Genomic DNA, 18,056 nt, shown 5'->3' with positions numbered 1-18,056 from the left:
GGCGCGGCCGGCCCGGCCGAGCGCGGCGCGGCCCTGGCTGTCAGCAGCGCCCGAGCGGCCATGGGGCAGCGCGGCCGCCGGGGCCGCTGAGACCGCCGAGCCCCGGCCCGGCCCGGCCCGGCGCGGCCCCGGCGCCGCCATGGAGCTGGAGCCGCCCGCGGAGCTGCCGGAGCCCCGCGCCGCCAGCAAGGGGCCGCCCCGCAGCGGTGAGTGCAGAGCGAGGGGTCCGGGCGGGCCGGGGGCGCGGGGCCGGCGATACCGGGGGCTCCGCCTGCCCGATGCGGGCCCGCAACTTTCCGCGGCCGCGGGGCGCAACAAAGGGCCGTGCCCGCCCTGCCCCGCTGCCCCGGCCGGGGCCGGGACCCGCTCGGGGGCACGCGGGGGTCGCCGCCCTCAGCGGTGCCCTCGGCCGGGGCGCGTGCCCCGCGGATCTCGCTCGCCCGGCCGGAATCGCCTTTGCCCCGGCAGCCCCGGTGCTCGAGGGCCCGCGGGGTGCGTGCGGCGGCGCGGGGCCGCTGCCGGCTCGGTCCGGGCGCGCCGGGGCTGCCCCGCGGTCCCGCTACCGGCGGCGTGTCCCGGCCGTGCCCCGCGGCTGCTCCCGGTGCCCCGCGGGTGTCTTGGCTCAGCCCCTGGAGCCGGTCCCTGCCCGGGGTTTATGGGCACCATTTGGGACCCTTTTACACTTCCCGTATGCAGATGCCGCATCTGCACTTGAATGTCCCTGCCAATTTTTATGGTTTACAATTGCATTTTACCATCTTAAGGTACTCGGGTTCTCTACAAAGGGTTTGCTCAGACAAAAGAGGCTTTTTATCAGGCAGCATCCTCGGTTTTCGAGATACGGGCGGTACCAAAAGATAGGCAGTGTGGGAACGGCAGAAATAGGCATTGCTGTAAGCGCCCTGATGTGTAACGTTGAGTTGTCCCTGGAAGCACTTTATTCCTCCTCACTTAATTAGATGTCCAATTGGATGAAAGACACTTAATACTCTTAGATACTTTAATAACACTCTAATAACACTCTTAATGCTTTAATATAGCCTTAATACTTTTTGAACTTTCTGATTTAATTTGTGAAGTGTCTGTTGCTTTAGTGTCTCTAAAAGTACAACAATATTAATGCTTTGTCTGCATTTGCTATTTTTCCCACAGATGTGGGATTTTGAGGGAAATCTCTTTTGATTAATCAGATTAGCTTTAAGAGTTTTTTGCGTAGCTGTTTCTTGTGACAGATGTACCTGTGGCTGTGGTTAGTCTTTTGAATGGGTGATGTAACAACCTTTTGCTACTTTGCCTTCAAAAATGTGAAATACTGCTGCGGTGTTGAGACATTGCTTGACCTTCAGTCTTTCTAAAGCCTCTGGGGGAGGAGCAGGAAAGATTGGGTTGTTAATTCATGGTTTTATAAAATACCTGCAAATGATAATGGCACATGAAGACTCTGAATAGTTCGTTTTCTTAAGAAAGATTCATAGTGCTTCTGATACCTTGAGGAACAGCGTCTTAATAAAACCAGTGAAAATTGTAGGAGGACAGAGGTATAAAAGTCAGATTGTATTCTTGGTGTTAAAATGTTAATGTTAAAATCATTAATGAACTTAAGCTGTGCACGTGGCTTCTGTGTTAACCCAGAGTAAACTGCTGCAAGTTTATTGGCGCCTTCAGTGAGAGAAGCCTCAGGATAACTTTGAAATGCAGGGTGTAGTTTTATTTCAGCAGTTACAGGCAATTGCAGCCTCATTATTTGAGGGGACACTTGACGTTCTTAGAATATAAGATGATGGTTTTCCCTTGCCAATTTGAGTACTTCCTCTTCCATGTAAGAAACATATTTTGTCTTTGAGCAAATCAATAGCCACGCATAAAGCCAGTTTTTTTTAAAAAGCAATTTCATTAAGGCATTCATTTTTCTTGCAGTAGTAACAATTATTTCTCAACAGGGTCCCATTTAAGATCAGTCTTGCTATAGCTTCAGTTGGCATCTTTTTCCTCAGTGAATGAGACATGATGGCTTTTACATAGTTTTAATTATTTAATGTCTTAGCTAAAATAGGGACACAACAGATTAGCTAGAATTAAGGTAGCTTTGGACACTTTGTTGTGTTCTGTGGTCTGGAAGACAAGATTTATCGGGAAACTAAACAGAAAACTTGAATTTTGTGTTCCCGTAAAACTATCAGAGTTTCAGATGGGCAGATTACTGATCTGGATAAACTTCATACCAGAGAAGAGAGGAAAGTTGTCAGAGCGCAAAGAATGTAAGGTTTTCAAAGAAAAGTCCCTTTGCCTGCATCCCTTCCCTTTTCCACAGCATTCCCAAACTTTACTGGCACACACTGACATTTTTAGTGGTTCTTTATGCTTGGTTGCTTTGCATCTGATGAGATAAGCCTTTGCTTAACAAAGACTATTTCATTGATATAGTTGGGTCTTAGTTTACTTGCTATAAACATTTCTTTGAAGATTTAGGAAGAAAAACAAATGGAGTTGTCGAATGGCAACGCTGCTGAAGTCAAATGTCTCTGAATAAACAAGAAGCTACAGTGTTATTTCAGCTCAGTGTTGGCTTCTTGAATGTGGATGTCTCTTGCTTTTGTAAATAATAATAGTTCAGAACCCTATGCATTATTTTCTCAGTACTGTGGTGGGAAGTGAAAGACTTGTAATTTAGGAACAACTTAACTCCTTTGTTTGATTTGATGGCAAAGATGGAAAAATACCTCTTGGTATAAAGTTGGAATTTGGTATTGATGGCTTCTGTAGATCATTAATCAGGAAAATGGGTTTATGCATGCCTTTTTGTGCTGAGCAGGACTAGTGCTGTATGTTGAGCAGATGCAGTGTGTGATGTGGCACTGCAACAACAAGATTTTTTCCCTGCTTTGCTATAAAACAATTTAAAGATACTGAATTATAGAAAATGAGGGAACTTTCCCATCTGGGAGACTAATTCTTGATTGTTGGGAAGCAATAGCTGTGTTTCTGTCCTGCCTCTGGCAAGTCCTTTGTGGTATTTCTTTTTTTGGTGGGGAAAATGTGCCAGTGGTTTATTGAATTACTGTTCAACTTCTACGTGGTAGAGCTTTGAACAGATGCATTTACACCAGCATTCTGTGAGAATGGGAGCACAGTTTATCCTGTTGATAAACTGCCTATTTAAATAAAGCCTTCAGCAGTGTAATCTGGTAATTCTAATTAAGTCATTTACATAGGGAATTGGCCCAGGGTTTCATCAGATGGCTGCTGGGGAGCTGAAATGCATTCTTTCCCTCCAGCTGTATTAAACCAGCCTTTTGATCCTGTCCTTTTTTTAGCCTTTAAGCCAAAGTGGTTATCACTGTGCAGAGTTAATTGAGAAAGGGAAGTTGGGGGACAAGGGGACCCTTTGAGCTTCAGCTTTGGTCTTAATTATTACAGTTCTAATTACATAATTAGAGGACTTCCAGATTTTATGTGTTGATAAAAATGATTCTGTACAGGTTTTGTTAGAAAGAGGAAATACTCCACGGAGAGGCTGGCTTCAGTGAAGTTCTTTATTGGTAAATGATTGCCAATAACTTATCTTGGTAGCAGTATAAGCCTGGGGTATCTGAGTTCTCCCCAGCACTTTGATAAGGAGGTTTCATTTACCCAGGGTGGACCTGCGTCCTTCAGAGAGCACAAATTACATGTCCACCTTCCATTGCCTAATCATCCCAGCTGTAGGCTTGTAGAGGTGGGGAAATTTAAACTTAGAGAAATGTCCAGTCAGTGTGAAAGATTCATTTTTTAAGCCCTTTTTTCCTTTGTTAAAAAAATAAAAAAACCAAAAAAACCAACAAACCAGTAAAAATCTATCCCAGCTCCAACACCAGGCTGACTGCAAACTGCTGTGATGTCCTTGTCTGGAAATACCTCCCAGCTGAAACTTGAGGGGAAACCTTCAGTAGATTTTGTGGGAACATAATCTGGACTGTGGTGTCCCTCAGAGAAAATTCTCTTGCTGGATAAAGGCTCTGCAGCTGTGCCTGCAGGAGATGTGGGTGCAGTGTCTGCTCATGGTGGTGGGCTCCCTGCCCTGCTCCCAGCCTGCAGGTGCTGTACCCCTGGGCTGTGCATGAGCACAGGGCTCCTGGCAATGCTGGGTTTATTCTGATTAGCTGCTGCTCGGCAGCCCAGGGTTTTACCTGTGGGAATTGCTGCAGAGCCCTCAGGTCCTGAATCCAAGTGATTGAATGATGGCTGTCGTGGTTGTAGTACGAATTTGTAAAAGAACTCCGAGTCTCTGAAAGTTCTGCCAAACACCAGCTTGTCCTCCAAAAATCTCTTCATTCAGTCTCACAGCTGTAGCTTTATGTTGTTTGGCAATACTTACAAGGAATTATTCCTAAGTATGTTGTTTCAGATGTCTTGTGAGTGCTTTTGCCAGGAGGCTCTCCATCCTCTGCCTGTTTTATCGGCAGTGCTGAGGAAATGCCCTTTCTGTGGGTCACAAGCAGGGCTATTCTTACCTGCACATTTACTGTGCTCCTGGTGGTGTACAGAACTGAAGGGAGCTGAGGAGAGGTGCCAGTGTTGGGTACCAGTTTGCTGCTGTGCCAGGCTCAGGGTGTGGCTGCTCGCTGCCTCCTGTTTGCTGCTGCTTTGTGAAGTTTTCTTTGCCCAGTTCTGTTTTCCTGCTTACCTGGCACTGCCAGCTGGGTCCATCACCTTAACACTTGAGCTGACCTTTAGTATTTCACTTGGATTTGCATAAGGGCTCTGCTCAGTGAACTGTCCCTATCACAGGATGATATCCATAAAAATGACACTTCCTAGTCTTGAAAAAAATCCCCAGGCCCATTGGAGACATGTGAAAAGGACACCCAGCAGGAAGAGAGGCCCATGGCCTGAAATATTCATCAATCATTTTCCTGGCACCAGGAAACCAATCAACTCTTGTAAGGGGAGAGAGTAATCAATCACACGATGTGGGAAACAGGGATTGCTGGCCCTGCCAGAAATGTCCCTTCACGGGGACAGAGGGAAGGGGCTGCGTTGGTCCTTACTCACGAGTGGTAACTTACACCCAGCTTTTGTAAAAGGCAATCTGTGCACACCGCGGGCTGTGCTGCATCACTGCTCCAGCCTGCACTCACGGTTTTGTTTTCAGTAATGTGGAGTTGTTTTCTCCTTAGATTTTTTTTAATTTACCTCTTTTCCGTGGCTGGTAGGTGAAGGGTTTGTTTCCTGTTCCCAAACCTCTGTGTTCTGAAGTGGCAGGTCCAGCAGCAGCATGTTTTTATCTAGAAGATCAGAATTTTAAAATTTTGCTCTTTTTTTTCATGAAACGACATAAGTTTGAAACAGCTTCTATTGTAAACTGGTACTGGGGAAGAAATGCACCTCTGGGTGTTTGACCTCTTCTTCTATCTTTGGGTTTTGCTAAAAGAAGTATATGTACATTGCCCAATAATAAGTGAACTGTAATTGTCAACATCTGTAGGATATTTTATTGTAGGATAGGGATTATTTGAATTCCAGTAAGAGTTTAAATAATAATTTGAAATTCAAATAAGAAATCCTACAAAATTTTCTAGTAAGCTGCTATAAATTGGAACAAGAGACCTGTTCATACCTTTTTTTTTTCCCTATGAAAACCTCTGCAATAATTGCTACATAAGAAATGCCATAATCATGGCAAAATAAATGGCAGTGCCACAGCCTTTCTCATCTCCTTCAGCCCAGCAGACAGCAGACCATGCTGGGATGATTTTTCCTGGGGAGAGTGAGATATTTCAGGTGTGGCCATGGTCCCTGGTTGGGTGGGGTGCAGGGGGACCAGCCCTACCCACCGCTGCCCAAGCAGAACACCACCATCTGTGGAGCACCAAAAGGAAGAATGCAAATAGATTTCATGTAGCAATGTATGTAACAATTATTTTAAAATTGTAAAACTTGTAATCATATGTCTTCCAACATAGATTTTAAAAAAGACAAAACTGTGTGTTGTCTTGGAAATCAGCTAAACATGAACTGCTGTATTATTTAAGTTAGATTAAAAGTCAATTCCAATTCAGATTGTTCTTCAGAGCAGCAGTGTATACTAAATTCAATCCAAAATTAATTTCTCATTGAAAAGATTAGGAGCCTTCTTTTTAAAAATGTAGATATTTTTCTGCATTGAAGGTAATTTTCTAGTACAAGTGGAGACAAATATCCAAATGTCAGGAAGGATTTTTCTATTCCGAACAGCATTTTTCTGTCTGTCAGACACTTTCTGATGTGCTTTCTAAGATGCTTAGATGTGTTACCACAATTAAAAGCTACTAAGAGATGTGGCATCCTGCAAAATGAGATTACAGCAATAGGCAGCTGTGGCTGGCATGAGCCCCAAGGAGAAAGGGAAGTGTTTCTGGAATTGCAAGCAGCAGGAGCTAATGCGGTTTGCAAACACGGGAGACAGTGGCAGAGAGGTGGTGGGGAGAGAGAATCCAATTTCCCTTGATTCCTGCCCGTTGGTAATCCCTGTCCCTGGGAGGCCAAATGCTCAGTGTGAGCCTTTCACTGCAGCCAGACCCGGGGTTCTGGTGCTGGTGAGAGGGCAGTGCTCAGGGCTCTGATTGCTGCACTGCATGAGCAGGATGCTGGAATCAGTGATGGAGGGGAAACCTGAACTCTCAGGGACTGGGCAGTCACTGCAGCCACAGCCACGTCCAGGTGGCCTCACAAGGATGGGAGCCACACCCGTCTCTGTTCAGGGGTGGTTCTGACCCAGTGCACTTGCCTCTGGGAATGCTGCCTAATTTGCAGCAGAATATGATTTCTGCCATATTCTGTGTATCATAACATGCTGTTATCTTTCAGGAGATCAGTAGTAATCTGCGTTGATGTTAACTCTTGAAAAAATGGCATCCCTTGTATAATATCAGTTAATTCTGCTTTTTTTTAATGTAGGTAATTCTAGTGAACTCTAGATGGATTTTGCTGAAGTGGTATTCCTTATGTTGGCCAACACTTTATCAGCTATCAAAAAGTCAATAAAGAATTTCCCCAGATTTACAGACTGATTATGCAATTGATCTTTCAATATTGGAGTAGGCTGGGCTGCCTGGTAGGCAAAACCCAAATAAACCAAAACGTCCTCCAGGTAGAGAAGATGCAAAAATCTCGTGCCCAGGGACAAAGGCAGTGTGCTTGTGGGCTGGGGTGCTGAGAGGCACTGGGTGTGAAACAGAGACATGATCACCTTCTTCTAGGACAGGCTTTTTTCTTCATCATCATCACTTTTCTAAAAAGCATTGGTGCTTGACTGTGTTTTCCCTTTTGGTAGCCTAAAAGCCTGAAATAAGATGCCAAATGTGTATGAGTCCCCTTTAGAGGAGTGAGCCTGCTGAGAGCTGCCCTGAGTCTCGCTGGTACCACGAGCTGGCTCGGGGGGTACTCCCTCCACAGCGCCCCATTTTCCAGGAGCAGAGCCTGCTGAACCTCTCAGGGAAGCAGCAGCTTTCCAAAGAGCGCTGTGCCCTGTCCCAGAAATCACAGAGGCTCTGGAAACCCAGCCCATAAGGTATGTGGTAATGCTGATAGCAAGCAAGATGCATCTCCTTTCTGCTTTGATTGTTGTGCCTCAGGAGGCACGGCAGGAATCCTGTGACTTTTGATGGCATCAATAAATCAGATAGCATGCTGACAGAATTTTACTGGAATGTAAACAGGCATTTAAAATAACAATGTTTGTAGAGACTTTATTGAAGAATACAGTGCAGGTACATGGAAGATGCATCTCTGTGTAGGTTTCCTTTCAGTTTTGTTGGTAAGCAGGAACTGGGATTCCATGTAAATGAAAATAAGTAAAAATATTTATCAGGAGATGACCTTATTTCCCACTCCTCTCTGCAAACAGTGTGTGTTTCCAGCACTGAGGTGAGACAAGCTCTACGCAATGTAGGGGAAAGGGGAGGAATGTCTCTGTATAGTAAAATTGAGCTGATAAGGGATAATGAATCACCTTCAGCTCAGCTCTGCTGCGTAGTAGCTGCTCTGGGGAACTGCAGGCTGGTCAGCCTTGTCTCAGCCCCTCAGTGGGAAGGGTATGGAGCAAATCCTCCCAAAAGGCTTCTCCAGGCACTTGAAGGACAGGAAGGTAATTGGGAGCGTTTGCTATGGGTTTGCCAAGGGGAGAGATCATGCCTGAGCAACCTCATTCCTTCTGTGATGGGATGACTCATTGATGAGGAGAGAGTAATTGTGTCATTAACCTTAGCATTAGGCAGGGCTTCTGATGCAGTCTCCCATGTCATCCTAGCAGGCAGTTTGGGTGCAAACCTGGGCTGTTTTGTTTTGTTCAGTTGAGTTCAAGCACTAACTGGTGGCCATTGTGCTGTGATTGTCCTTGGGAGTCAGTGTTGGGGCCGACACTACTGAGCAATTTCATCAGCCCTCAGGATGGTGGGATGGACAAACCCCTCAGGCTTGCAGATGACACCAGGCTGATACTCTGGAGGGCACAGCCGCTGTTCAGAAAGACCTCAGTAACCTGAAGGAAAAGGTTGATTGAAACTTCAAAGTTAGACACAACCATCAAATCCTGCACCTGGATCACCCCATGGAATGGTGCAGGATGAGGAGCAGCTCAGCAGAGAGGGCCTGGGGTCCTGGAGAACCCCACAGCCGGGTCAGGCTGGGCTTGTGACAGCTCAGGGCCACGAGGCTGACAGAAACCCTTGGTGCCTGGTGTGGGACATGGCAAAGTCACCTCTGGAGCATCCTGTCCCACACACATCTCCTGCCTGCAGCCCCACAAACAGCACTGGGCTGTGCCACACAGATCCACAGGTGGGGTTGATCCTGGGCATGGATCCTGCCCCCTCCCCGAGTCAGCACCTTCTGCTCCTTCCCACCTCGGGAATCCCCAAGTGCTCAGGGTGCCCTGTGTCACCTGCCCTGTGTCACCTGCCCTGTGTCACCTGCCCTGTGTCACCTGCTGAGCTCCTCCATGCTGGGGAGGCGGCACCACAGCTCATCCTCCAAGTCCAGTACTGAGTCCAGGTTCAGGCTGAGTTCATTTCTAGGAGTAGCCCATATACCCCTTCAATTAGCATGAACAGGGACAAGGGCAGGCAAAGGTCAAGAGAAGTTCAAAATGGCATAATCTCTTTTTGCTGGTGTTCCCCAGTGTTCCTGATCCTGCAAAGCTCTCCAGTGCATTTACCAGACCATTGGAAAAGCCAAAGAACAGGGCCTGGCTTGATACAATGGAAGTTAGAAATGGAGGGGTTGAGAATAGGTAGCACTGTTGCTTAAAACAGGAGAAATAATTGATTTATGTTATGGTGGAAAATTAGGCTGTAAAGTGAAAAACACTTAAAAAGAAACCCTGTGGTTTCAAGGGAGCTTTTTGCTCTGATTCCTGCTCAGCAAAGAGAGGTACCCCAATAAAGGTCATCAGCTTCATGAGCTGAATTATTAATTCCTTTCATACCACTCAGGGCTTGTAAACAGTATATAATACAGGAAAACAATTGGCACTGTTCACTGAGTGGGCGGAGAGGTCAGGAGGTAAATACTTGTATTGGCAGCAGCAGCTCTTCAGAGCTGAGCAGACTTCTGTCCTTTTCCTCTTTTAGAGCAATCCACTTTCCAGAATCTTAGTCTCGTTGTTAGTCCATATCTCCTCTCCCTTGGATGAATTGTTTTTAGGAATTTAATGGATTACATATAATTGTGAAGATAAAAAGGGCTGGAGGGGAAGGGTGGAGGATTGTGGGTAAGAGATCAGCATTGCCATGTTTCATAAACAGCTGTGTTTTTACACAGAGGGAAGTTTTTAAATCCATCTATTCAAGGCCAGGTGTAGAATAAGCAGTTGTGCTTCTACGTACTTAGAAAAAAATCCAAGTGTGATTTTGAGACTAATATGTTATAATAAATACCATCTGCCAGTAGTTAGCACAAGACCAGAAATGCTGATGTGTTGCTGCCCTTGGATGCCACAGCTGTGCCATGTTCCTGCAGGGATTGCTGGGTTCCCAGCAGCACAGGGCATTGAGGGGATTCTGACCCCAAACTTGAGCAGCTGGGTGGTGGTGAGCATGGTGAACATACTACAAACCGTCAGCAAAACACAGAATTTCAGCCATGAACTGGAATTTCCAAGTATGACTGGGAAATAGTTACACATTGTTGTTTGCAGCCTGTAACGTGGCATTATAGTGAACAATCTAAAATTTCAGGACTTGCAGAATTTGCGCTGCCTCTCTCTAAACACTTCCCACTCAGAAACCCCTCTTCAGAAGGCACATGCACGATTGAGTTGCTCTTTGAATGATACTGGATGAAGCATTCCAGATGCTGGCAGGTGTCGCTTACTGCCCTAAGTGCCCTGCCCTCGCAGCAGCTCTCGCTGCGTGCCCTGTGCCATCTGGCCAGGGCTGGGCAGTGACCCCTGTGCCAGAGCAGCAGGGAACCTCACAGGGACCATCTGCTGGGCTGCTCCCTCAGCCTGCTGAAGGCCCCTGTGCTCAGGGCTCACTCTCACCCCTCTCCAAAGAGGCAGTGTAACTTCAACCTGCACTTACTGCTCGGCTTAACTTGGATGTATGTGAGAGCTTATGTAGTTTTCAACAGGCAAAAGGACAAAACTCTTTCCAGGAACCTGAAATGGCTGTACTACATATGAAGAATATATTTTTTTAAAATTTACAAAACATGTACAGTATATGGCTTGCTAGTTCCTAAATTAGGGAGACTGTAGTATTAAGTTAGAAAATAGGAAGATGCAAAATAATTTTTCTTCTCTGAGCACATCAGAGGCCTGTGCAGTGTAATGCAGAGCCTGTTGGGAGGTCTGCAGCCAGCATGTCACATGCAGCTTTCTGAGCACTGCTGCGAGAGCCAGGCAAGATGATAAATTAATGTGTAGGTGTTCTAGGCAGTAAATGCCTTGGTAATCCAGTGGGGAGTAGGACAGGAACAAGCCAGGGCATTGCTGAATAAATCTGTAATTGTGTTTGTTGCTGTTCTCAGCTATGGCTGGTGTTTAACATGGTGAACTAAAGCTGCTGCTTTGAGTAGCTACACTAAGGAGGCTCAGGGTGGTATGGAAGTATATGGCAGCAGGATTTAGTCAGTGTGGTGCAGTGTCTGCTCTCACATTCTGTAAAAATGGTCTGCTGAAGTGTTTACTTTTGTTTGTGGTTTGCCTAATTAGAGCAGAACTTTGCACTTTCAGTGTAAACAGTGGTCCTCAGGGAACTGCCTGCTGCCCCGGAATTGGGAATTGCAAGAATGTGAAAGGCAGGATTTGGGCTGGCAGCAAAGCCTGGCGTGGGCTGGAGTTGTGCTTCTGGGGCTGTGTTCTGTGGTTAGGAATGCAGACTTGTAGTGTGCATTTATTGGGTCTTAGAGCTAAACAAGAGTTACAGAATATATAATTATGTGGGACCTACGAGCACCAAAATCACAGAGATGGAGACTGAGCTGCTTGGCTTGGGTGTTGGTGGTGATGTGCTGAGAGGGAGATCAAGCCCAAAGAATGCATCTTGGCTTTACCTAATCTTGGGTTAAAAATGACCCTGGTTAGTGCAAGATGGTTTTCTCCTGGTTTGAGTCCTGGAAAGGTGGATCCTTTCCAAAACACAGAGGGCAATCTGGCGTTTGTTTTTGATCACGTTCTGACTTTGAGGGTTTTCACTGGCAGACACAGGCAGGAAGTTCTGTTTCTTCTTTCAGCTGCTAGAAAATAAAGCTTTGGAGCGCCTTGTGCTTAAAGACACTTGTTTCTGATGCTGCTCCAGATCAAATTCCAGCAGCTTGCCAGCCTTTGGAAGAGGATCTCTCTTCTGATCAGGAATCTTTTGAAGGTTCACTGGCCACAGATGGGAGATCATCATGTCCTTTCATTCCACAGTAATGCTCTGCATACAGTTTAAACCTGGTGTAATTTAGACTTTCTTTGTGCTGGAAGTTGCTCTGAATTGATATTCTCAAACCATCACAAGTTATAAATTACTAATATGACTGCTGAGAAAAGTAGATCTACAGATAATGTGTATGACAGAAATACCTTGAGAGGGGGAAGCTGATGCTGTTAAAATTACCTGCTCCTCAAAGCAGCTTCCTCGGGGGACTGAAGACATGCGTATTCAATTTCAGTGTAAATGAAAGTTTTCAAAGTAAAACCTTCTCAGTGACATGCACATCACATCTTTCTCATTTTCACTTTCCCATTAGCTACAGATGTGGAGCAGATGAGTTCCTCCTCTCCTGTCCTCCCTGTGAACTCCGTGGGCAGTAAGTACCCCTTTTCTTGCCATGTGGGACGGGGTAGAATTTCTCATTCTGAGGTAATCCAGAGATGTGAATTGATACTCCATGGTAGAGACTTGGAGAAGTTTTACAGCTGATGCTTATTTATGGAAGTGGGGATTCCCACAGCTGAGAGCTGATGAGGTATTTCTCACTAAAATAGCACAGACCAGGTCTGTACATCACTATTTACACCAGCAGAATGCAGGCTGAGTAAGATCTGTTGCCACCAGAGATATCTATCTCAGTGAAGGAGATGCCTGCATGAGTGATAGAAACCCCTGAGGTGATGTAAATTATGTTGACATGGGAGTCTTTTTCTATAGTGTTTCATTATAACACTTGAAAATCTATAGCCTGAAATTTCTCATGAAACTGAGAGCAGTTGGTGAAATACTCCTCAATTTCAGGGTAATTCTGGGCCTGTAACTTTCTGAGACTTTGAAAACCTGAGCTGCTGGACACCTAAAAAAGGAGGAATTCAGAATTCCTTGTTAACACTCCATCTAGTGGCATTTGCTGTGCGGAGGGACCAGTCGGTGGGAATCCACTAGATGGCAACAGGCCCTTGTCAGACTGGTGGGAGTGGGAAACCGTGTCCTTCACAGGGCTGAGAACCCCTCACTGAGAGCAACTTTTCATCTCATTGTTTGGGAACTCTGCGGATTTTTCAAATGTGGCAGACTTTGAACTGGCAGCTCATTTCAAAGTAATGCTCAGATGTTCACAACTGCTAAAAGCCTCCCAGAGCCAGGACACGGTCCTTTCCATGTGCCTTTGTGCTGGTGGACTTGCACTGACTTTTATTGGAGAACTGTGGTTCCTGTGTGATGGGAGTGAAAATCTGGATCCTTCCTTTATAGTGAGAGCAGCCCTGTGGAGTGCATGCATGGTAGGCTCTGAGCTGTGAACATGTGTGCAGTTATTTGCCTGGTGATTAATAAAACACATCTTTGTTGGTATCTAGCTAGGCTTTCATGCAGTTTATCACTTTTATATGGAAGCAGGTAATTTCACATGCATATGTAGAATAATTTGTTATCTAGAGACAGGTACAGTTCATGATGATATATTGGCTAATACTCTGTTGAACCTTTGTGGCCTGACACAGCTCATATTTACTCTTATGCATTGACAGGTATTAAAACATAACTAAATTTCCCATAGTATTCTCCCAGCAGAACATTTCTGCAGAAAAAGGGCAGGGCTGTCCAACGTGAGCTGACTGACCCTCCTTCCCCCCTTAAATAACTGTATGTTACTGCCAGTGTGCATTTGTCTAGCTACAGCTTTCATGTCTGTTATCTTTTGCTAAAATGAAAAATGCTTGTCTGTTCCCTATGAAGACATTTATATAAACTTTTGATAAACTAAATAAACCGAGCTCCTTGAGTTCTTTTGATGTCTCCCTGTCTCTCGATCACCGCTCAGCGCTGGTGGCCACTGCTCAGTCAGGACCATGGGCCAGCCCTCGTGGCCTCTGCTGGGGATGGGTGAGCCCTGGAGCTCCTGCTGGGCAGGTCCCCACTGTCCCCAGCCGTCCCCTGGCTGTGGTGGCAGCACTGAGTGGGCTGTGCTCGGTGTCACCCTGATGTGCCCCAGGCAGGCACATCTGCGGGGTGCTGCCTGTGCTAGGCAGCAAACAGTTGCTGACACAAACATCTGAAGCTTCCCAAGCATGGATTTAAAAACATTCTGAACGTGCCTGTCTTTCCTTAGTTTTTTCCCTTGCCGTCTTCCTTGCCAAAATTAAAGCAAAAAAAAAAATTCTGGAGGATTTCTTACAGCCAAGTAGGAACGCAAATTTTAATCCTATTTGTACATGTAGAGCACTTGAGAGGTGTGGAATGTGTGCTCAAGCCTTTGGCTTGTTGTGCATTGGCAAACTGGGGTAATGGCCCCTTTACTGTAATTTCCCCTGTTTGTCTGAAATGTCTCATTCAGAGTAATTGCAATGAATTATTTTCACATGTCCTCACAGTAAAGATGAACACCTCTGTCAGGGCTTCTGTATTTTCTACTTTCATGCAGGTATACATAAGGAAAACCAGTTGGTTGAAATGTCTATTTAAAATAACACAAAAGTCCTTTCTTGTACATCATGTAAGATGTCTCTGGAAATAATCCAAATTGTGCACTCTCACTTCCGAACGAGTCTGCCAAGCATGCTGAAAATTTTGAGATTTCAAAGGCAGAATGTCAAACTGCATCCAAAATGAGTCATTTGTCTTGTTTTCATAATGTTAAAACAATCTGGCAGGCATGCTTTTGGGCTGCTCACTGTTACCCTGCTGTGGTAAATTCCCTGTACCAAGCCACCACACTTACCCGAGCTGTCGGTGAAGTGCTCGCTGTGGGTGACTGAAAAGGGCTCTTGGCTATCAGACCCAGGGAGAGGGCAGATTTTTTCCTAAAATTCCACTTTTGCAAAGTTCAGTCTGTTTAGTGTGTAGTTTTTGAACTTGGTGGAGCTGTTCTTGTGTAAAACTGAACAAGTTTAAGTCTTTGAACAGAGCAAGCAGATATATTTTGAATATTCACCAACCTGGAGTTCAGAAGTCTTTGGTGAGTTGTTCTGACTTGAGCTGTACAGAGGGACACGGTTCCTGTGGGATAGCAGCACAGCATGTCTGAACAGGCTCCTTCAGGATAATCCTGTGAGCAACTGGAGGAGCAAACAAGGCGTAGGAGAAGGGCTTGGAGCCTTTACTGCCCAGGGGATTGACTGACACCACTGCTGAGCAGAGGGAGATCCACCAGCCCTGCTCTGAGTGCACCACAGGAGCCTCCTCCCTTTCCTGCCCACGCTGTCCAGAGACAGGGGCATTTCTGGAACAGGTATGTCAGGCCAGTCATGCAGGAATACTTGGAGGGCAGCTTGAGAGGCTGCTCCTGTGTCTCAGGGCAGTGTCAGTCTGTCTGCCATGCAGAGAGCTGTGTGCTCCTCCCTGCACAGCCGCAGAGCAGGAAGGTCCCTGCTGCCCCAGGCAGCCAGCTCCAGCTCCTCACCTTTCCAGCAGAACTGAGGCTGGCCCTGCCCACCACAGCCCTGAAGAATGTTCTCTGCAGCAGTACCTTAAAGCACTGTTTTCTGCTTTGCTTCCTCCCATTCTCACCCCTGTCAGTCCAAAGCCCCACAGTTCAGTCCCTTTTCATCTCTCACTGGTCACTTTGTAGGACCAGTGCTGTTCCATAGCTTGGCTCACTCAGGAGGAAGTTTAATTTCCTATAACCTGGTAAAGCTGTAGATTTATGCTTTACTGATAGATTTACCAATTGGATGTCACTTTTATTAAAACTGAACTAGTTCCTCAACTGTTGTGCTCCTTTAAAATCCCTGTGCATTTCTTGATTAGCACTCAGATTTGCTCATGAAGGAGCTGGATGATGCGTCCTGAACTCCTCTGGTGGGACAATGGCTCAGTCTTACACAGTTTTGGGAGGCAGAACTTGGATAGGGCATTTCTTTGGCAGAGGTGTCACTTTTCCTGCTGGACAGGCCACCTGGCCATCAGAGCAGGAGGTCCTTGGCTGGCTGGTCCGCAGTTTGCATTCATTGATCAGTGAGTTGATAGCAATGAAAACCCACCGACAGCAATGAATGTTGATTGCAGCCATTAGATGCTGAAGATGCCACAGCAAGGTGATGGTGCTGTCACTCCAGAGCAGCCCAAGACAAAATTTCCTGGCCCCTGCTTTGGGTCTTGCCTTATTAAATGGATTCTGCAGTCCCTGGACGGGCAGAACAAGGGTGCCTGCACCCTTGTCAAGGCTCCTGCTGCCAGAGCCTGCAGTCCTGGGCAGCCAGCTGGGCTGGAGAAGGTTCCACGTGGGTGCCACTGAGTGCCCAAGCCCCTGGCTGGTGTGCCTTGGAAATAAAGGCTGCTTCCCTGCCTGCCTGGCTGCAGGGTGACAGCCTGAGCCCTGGCAGCAGCTGAGCCGCTCCTCGCCCGGTGAGCAGCTGCTGGAATCAACTGCAGGTTCCTGGGAGCAATGAACTGACATTCCAAAGCTTTCTCCAGCAAAGCTCAAGTTGCCAGCCCAAATGGAAAGGTTTCCCTCCTGATCTGGCCTATATTCTGCTATTTTCAATATATACCGTGCTCAGATTTGTTTCCAAGTGTCCCATATGGTGTGGATACGTTCCTGCTTTTGTGCTGCCCATACAAAACCTTCCATTGATCTCACTCTGTTCTGCAGAAACTCTGTGCTAGTATAAAGCTTTAATTCTTTTTTTTTTTTTAAGAGAAAACAAGCATTTCTTATACACCAATTCACTTTTAGAGAAAGCAGAACTGGAAAAACTCAACCTCTGTAGCTCTTAATATAATCTGTAAATCATGACCTGCTAATGGCAACCACATGTGAAATCTCTGAAGGTTCAGGCTCTCCATTGAACAGAGGGTTTGTGATAAACCTCAAGGTACAGTCAACGGTCGATGGTTTTTTCTAGTTCTCAAACTCACCGACAGCGTTGAATGTTCACTGAAGCTATCCAAAGATGGCTGTGCACATGCACTGTACAGATTTTCCATGCATATGTTTTCCATAGACTGGCAGTGGAAACACTGCTGAGGACTGCACATTCTTTATTGTAAAGCCTTAAACTGCAAAGTATTTTAATTACAGAATGGAACCTCGAGGACTAATGAATTGCAGAAGTGTAACACTCTGGTTATGGATGCTGAGTTCACTCAGTATTTCTTAAACGAGCTTTGAATATATTGGAGTTGCAGTTGTGGAAAAGCCTTTTCTCTTGTGGATATGCAGGTTCTCAATAGGAGCACTAAGGATGTTTATAATGATTCAGATTTCTTTATAAAGTTCACTTGGAAAAAAACTGGGGGTGGGGGCTCACCCACAGTGCTAAAACAACAAAAGTGAGAGAAGGGGATCTACTTAGTGGAGTAATAATGTCTGTGTTTCCACAGCTCATGTCCCTGCTCTTCTAACCCTAAAAAGGGGTTTAGTCTCTTTAAATCTCTATATTGCATCTAATTATCTTTACCTTTTCCACTTGGCTTGCATGGTTCCAGAGGGATGACTTATTTGCAGTTTGTTTGTTAAAAAGTAAATGTGCTGCTGTATCCGAAATAACTTTGCTGTGAGTGCAGTGGAGCCTACAGGGTCAGTGGGGATAATTTACTGCTTAAATGCTGGAAACTTGCTTTAAATTCAGAGTATTTTCTCTTGTTGTAGGGAGCTAACAGTTTCTCTCAGAATATCCTGAGCTGATACGTGTAATTTAACAGTAAGTGTATTGTCTACTAAAGTACTTGAAGCAAACTTGCTCAGGAATACAGATTGTAGCCTGCACTTAAACTGATTGATTTTAATGGAATCATTAAGCATCAGCTGATACTGAAAATCAAAAGAATTCTCCAAAAATTAGTCTCACCTTTTTCTTGCCATCATTTGGAGTAGGAGCTGGTGGAAAGAACAAAGACAATTTGAATTAATCACAAGCAGTGCTCAGCCTGGAGTGTTAAGCCTCAGGAGTGTCCCAGTGTGAAGGGTGACTACATGTGGCAGGTATAACATAAATCAAGGAAACTCAGTTCAAGTCAAGCATGAAATTTTGGTTTTAACAAACCAAAACAGTGTGTTTATATTTAAATGACATTGTGAGAGAGGCTTTTTTCTCAATTTACTACTTCCTCCTTTACCCCTCCAGTGACCTTCAAGGTAGGAACTTTCATCTTCTTGTTTCACAATTTCAGAGCCTGAATTCCTACTGTAAGTTAAACTGTACATGTTATTTCTATATCCTGGCTGCACACTCCTTCCCC

General features: G+C 45.7%; 1 long non-coding RNA gene across 1 annotated transcript; it reads left to right on the top strand.

The window, feature by feature from the left end:
* The first annotated feature begins 150 nt into the window (after positions 1-150).
* LOC136564807 (uncharacterized) lies at positions 151-13,659 on the top strand. The gene is made up of 3 exons (XR_010784757.1): positions 151-206; positions 12,193-12,252; positions 12,678-13,659. It is a non-coding gene; the product is annotated as an uncharacterized lncRNA (long non-coding RNA).
* Positions 13,660-18,056: the final 4,397 nt, after the last annotated feature.

Source organism: Molothrus aeneus, chromosome 19 (assembly GCF_037042795.1).
Source record: "Molothrus aeneus isolate 106 chromosome 19, BPBGC_Maene_1.0, whole genome shotgun sequence".
Lineage (NCBI taxonomy): Eukaryota > Metazoa > Chordata > Aves > Passeriformes > Icteridae > Molothrus > Molothrus aeneus.
The sequence above is the reverse complement of the archived record's forward strand: the minus strand, read 5'-3'. Positions and strand labels throughout refer to the sequence as shown.